The sequence below is a fragment of the Marmota marmota genome, unplaced genomic scaffold (assembly GCF_001458135.2).
Source record: "Marmota marmota marmota unplaced genomic scaffold, marMar, whole genome shotgun sequence".
Lineage (NCBI taxonomy): Eukaryota > Metazoa > Chordata > Mammalia > Rodentia > Sciuridae > Marmota > Marmota marmota.
Genome location: NW_025999862.1, coordinates 9,350,253 through 9,355,699, shown reverse-complemented (window position 1 = coordinate 9,355,699; position 5,447 = coordinate 9,350,253). Strand labels below are relative to the sequence as shown.

At 40.6% G+C, this 5,447-nt stretch overlaps 1 pseudogene; it reads left to right on the top strand.

The window, feature by feature from the left end:
* Positions 1-383: 383 nt before the first annotated feature.
* On the top strand, positions 384-535 carry LOC125618707 (annotated as a pseudogene).
* Positions 536-5,447: the final 4,912 nt, after the last annotated feature.

The window sequence follows — 5,447 nt, the reverse complement described above, 5'->3', positions numbered from 1 at the left end:
CTTGTTCTCCAGGGAAGAATTCAAGTATAACAAAACTGGAGTGGGCATATGTTGTTGAAAAAGCTCCCAAGTGCTTTGAAGGTGCTTCCCTACTTTGGATTCTGGTTTAGAGGACAAGTTAGGAAACATCTAGTGTTCAACAATGAGGAAAACTTCTAAAAAATAGGGCAGTTAAGGAGACAGGAAGGCTGGATGTGAGTGGCATATTCTTAGAATTAACAAGGCTCAAGAATATGTAGATAGTTCTGAAGAAAGATAAAAAGTAGAGCCTAGAGAAGTCTCCAGATTTTTGGCTGTGGGAATGACCCAACTTTGGTGTCCATCAGTGAAGTGTCCTTTCACATGGGGTTCCCATTCTTCTACTTTGTTCCTAATAATTAATAATACTTACCTGGCAAGGGAGATACCACAACCATAAAGGTGGTTTTCACAGGGTGAGGCTTATCCATTGCACTCCAGATATGATTTCCCCAAATGTGGGTAACTCAACTGCATAATTTGTGATAGTGGGGGACTAGACTCATGTTTTCCCCTACTAGGGGTATGGGGGCGAGTGTCGGGAGACAAAATATGCTCTTCAAAGACATGTCCTCAGTGTCCTACTTCCTCCAACTTCTAATAGCCCATTCAACTATGAACTCATCAGTGGATTAATTCATTGATAAGATCCGTACCCTCATGATCCAATCACTTCCCAAAAGCCCCACCTCTGAACATTGTTACAATGGAATGTAACAATGAGCTTTTGGGGGACATTCCAGATTCAAACTATAGCACATTCACTTTTAGGGACTCTACAGCACCACTATACCATTATGACAGTGAGTCGCTTCTTAAATTTCACATAGATTTCTCATTTTCCTCACCTGGTCCAGACCCTGGTTTGGGGTTCCTCTCACGTACTTTCAGTAAAGTGACAGCTGAAGCTGGAGTCATCTGAAGATTGGACTGGGCTGGAATCCAAGACATGTTTTTAATTACACATTTAATATATTCTTCATTCACATGGCTAAAATGGCAGGAAGATGGCCAAAGATCTTGATATAACCTCTAAAAATGGAAAGCTTAGGATTCCTCACAACATGGCTATCTCAAGGGGATCGGCTTCTGTTTTAGCTATTTTTTTTTTCTGTTATGACTAAAAGATCTGACCAGAACAACTATAGAGGAGGAAAAGTTTATTTGAGGGCTCACAATTTCAGAGGTCTTTGTCCACAGAATGGTTCCATTCCTTGGAACTTGAGGTGAGGTTGAACATCATGGTGAGAGAGTGTGGCAGAGGGAAGCAGCTCACAAGATGGTGATAAAGAAGCAGAGAAAGAAAGAGAGACTCCACTCTCCAAATACAAAATATATACCTCTAGCCCATGCCCCAATTCCCACCTCCTCCAGACACACCCTACCACTTTAATTAATCCCATCAGGGATTAATGCACTGATTGGGTTAAGACTCTTACAACAAGGTTCTCTTCTGAACCTTCTTGCATTGTCTCACACGTGAGCTTTTGGGGGACACCTGACATCCAAACCATACAGCTTCTCCAGAGAAAGCATTGCAAGAGCCCAGGTAGAAGCTGTAAAGTTTCATGTGATTAGACTTGAAAGCTATAAAATGTCAGTCATTTTCACCATATTCTATTGGTCAAAGTCACTAAGGCCTGCCCAAGATTGAAGAAGAGAAGAATTAAGACTCTACCACCTTTCCAATATCAGACTTTAAATTATACTAAGGAGCTATAGTAACAAAAACAGCATGGTTTTGGCACCAAAATAGACATGAAAACCAGTGGAATAGAATAGAAGACACAGAGACAAACCAACATATATAAAGTTATCTCATACTAGACAAAGGTGCTAAAAACATACATTGGAGAAAAGATAGCCTCTTCACAAAATGGTGCTAGGATAACTGGAAATCCATATGTAGTAGAATGAAATTTGACCTGATCTCTCACCCTGCACAAAAGTCAACTCGAAGTGGATCATGGACCTAGGCATTAGACCAAAGACTCTGTGCCTACTAGAAGAAAAAGTAGGCCCAAATCTCTATTATGCCATCTTAGGAACGTAGTTCCTCAACCACACTCCTCTTAAGCGCAAGAAGTAAAATCAAGAATCAATGGAATTGTATCAAACTAAAAATCTTCTTCACAGCAAAGGAAACAATCAAGAATATAAAAAGAGAGCCTAGAGAATGGGAGAAAATCTTTGCCCCCTGCACCTGAGATACAGCATTAATCTCCAGTATATACAAAGAACTCAAAAAAATTTAACACCAAACAAAAAATAATAATAATAATCCAATCAATAAATGGGCAAAGGAACTGAACAGGCACTTCACAGAAGATAAAATAAGAATGGTCAACAAATATATGAAAAAATGTTCAGCATCTCTTGCAAAGAGAGAAATGCAAATCAAAATTACACTGAGATTCCATCTCACTCCAGTCAGAATGGCAACTAGCAAGAATACAAATAACAATAAATGTTGACAAGGATGTGGGGTAAAAGTTATAATCATACATTGCTGGTGGGACTGGTGCAACTACTCTGAAAAGCAATATGAAGATGCCTCAGAAAACTTGGAATGGAACCATCATTTGACCCAGTTATCCCACTCCTTGTTATATACCCAAAGGACTTAAAATCAGCATACTACAGTGATGCAACCACATCAATGTTTAGTAGTGGCTCATTTCACAACAGCAAAGCTATGAAACCAACTTAGATGCTTGTCAACAGATGAATGGATAAAGAAAATGTGGTGCATATACACAATGGAATATTACTCAGCCAGAAAGAAGAATGAAATTACAGCATTTACTAGTAAATGGATGGAACTGCAATAAGCCATCCCCATAAATCCAAAGGCCAAATGTTATCTCTAATATGTGGATGCTAACACACAATAAGTAGTGGGAGGGAAGAATAGAATTTCATTGGATTAGAAAAAGGGTAATTAAGGAAAGGAAATGGGGATGAGAGTAGGAAAGAGAGTTGGATGAATCAGACATAACTTTCATATGTTCGTATATGAATACATACCCAGTGAAACTCCCCATCATGTACAACCACAAGAATGGTAACCTAATTAGGATAAGTTATAATCCATGTATGTATAATATGTCAAAATACATTCTACTGTTATGTATATCCAAAAAGAACAAGTAAAACAATTAAGTAAAAAAAAAAAAAAAAAAAAAAAGACTCTGCCTCTTTATCTGAGTTGCACTGATATGGAGAGAGAACACTGATGGAGACCAATGTTGGAGACTATCTATCACAGAAAGATCAGCAAATAAACTAAGTGTAAAATATTCTTTGAACCAGTAAATGAATATATAAAAATAGAGACCAGAGACTGAGGTTGAGAATGTCAAATTAGTTGATGTAGTTAAAACCAAGATACTGGATAATATCACCTAAGGGATCACCTAAGGAGAAAATTTGGAGAGAGAAGAGCTGCCTGGGAGTAAAATACGGAACAGAAAAGTATTGAGTCCTGAAAGCCATTTTTTTTTTCTGCTGTAAAATCAAGATAACAACTGAGAAGTGACCATTCAAAGCAATATTTCCATCATTGATGACTTTGAGAAGTGAAATGGAGGATTAATTGAGAAGAGTGAATCAAGAGGAGAACTGGAAGAGAGAGTGGAAAAAAAGCAAAACAGTTTTCATAGAAATGGCATACTCTTGTATAGGAACTTATGGTCTAGAAAAGTTCTTTGTTCTTGTGTATAAAATAGGAGAAAGTATCATCTATTTTGAATGGATGGAAAGAATCCAACAAAAAGGGAGATGATAGCCCTTCAACTGTGCAATGCCAATGCTATACAAATGCATGGTGGTGTCCCTAGAGCATGCAGAGCTCTTGGGCTGCCCATTCCCCTGAGAGTTCTATCAAGGCCACAGTGTAGCTAATTTTACAATCAATCAATCAATCTAAAAACTTTAGCGTAGAGGTTCTCAAAGTATGGTCTCAGACAAGCAGCAGCAGTATCCTGAGAACTTGTTAAGAATGCAGATTCTCAGGGGGCCCAGTTTTACCAATCAGAAACTCCCAAAGCCAGCAATCTGAATTTTAAACAAGGCCTCCAGGCTGTTTTGAGACTACTCTAAAGGAACTCAACGACCTAAATCAGTAACTTAAAGAAGCGACTGAAACTTAAACTTGCTCCTTAAGATCACAGATCATTACTGATGGAAGGGATCTTAAGTGTCTAATCTACCCTTGAACCTTATACATGAGAGATCCAAGTCACAGAGAAGGGATGAGTTTTCCAAGCTCTTTTAGCCTGTTTGAGAGGGAAGGACTAAGACGACAAGTCCAAATACCCGCCCCCCGCAAAAAACAAACACACACACACACGCACACACACACACACGCACGCACGCACGCACGCGCGCGCGAGCGACCACAAAAAGAAAAAAGAAAAAAAAAACAGCCAGGGATGTGGTTGTTTTGATGTATCACGAAGTTGCAGTCTTCCTATTATTTTTTAAGTATAGTTTTATATTGTGTCTTTTCTACTATTCAAGACAGAGGAAGATGATCTGTCTTAGCTCAACCTGACTCTTTGAAGGTTTTTTGTTTGTTTGCGGACTTGCCGAGGTCCAGATTTCCAAGGTAGACCCAGCGCCTCTAGGGGTTACTGCAGTCTCCGCGTGTGCAGGAGGCTTTTCTGCAATCCGATATGTAAGCGGGCTGTGGCTGTGACTCTGACTTTTGCCATTTCACATTCACTTGGACTCTGAAGAGTGGCGCAGCCCAACTTTGAGCTCGCTGGAGCCCCGGCTCCCTCCGCTTCTGGAGAGGAGATTTAGCCTTAATTTTTGTGACAGATGGAGTTGATAGTCTCTCCACGGAAAGGGGAGTAAAAAAGCGCCAGTTTTTGACAGGCCGCAGACGCCCGTTGCCTCTGGTGGCCAAAGGCTGCGTTGCGCCCCAGTTAAGGTAGCTCTTGAAGTCCCGCTCCAGGATTGCAAAAGCTGATGGGGCTGCAGGGCAGCCTCCTTTAAACCAGCTTCCCAAGTCCTAATGAGGACTGAAACTTACAAACCTTGCTGCGTGTCGATTTATCTCCTTCCTGTGTGTTGTGACTGCAGCCAGATGGTACTGCTCAACATTCCTGAAATTTTTTAATGTTGCTATTATTTCTCCATTACCGTGCGAGTTATAAATATATTCCTAAGAAAATGATTCGGTTGATTGGATTTCTGTCTTGCAATTTGAAAACGTTGCCTGGTGCAAGAGTCATACCTACCAGTTTGGCTAGCTGGTGCTGGAGAGGGAGGGCTGTAAATTTCTGATTAACATCTCCCCCAACTGAAGTGGGCGTGCGTCTTTCTTGCACCGCGTGTGTGTGTGTGTGTGTGTGTGTGTGTGTGTGCGCGCGCGCGCGCGGGTGCGGGGGGGGCGTTAAGTTTCAAAGCCCCACATTAAATTG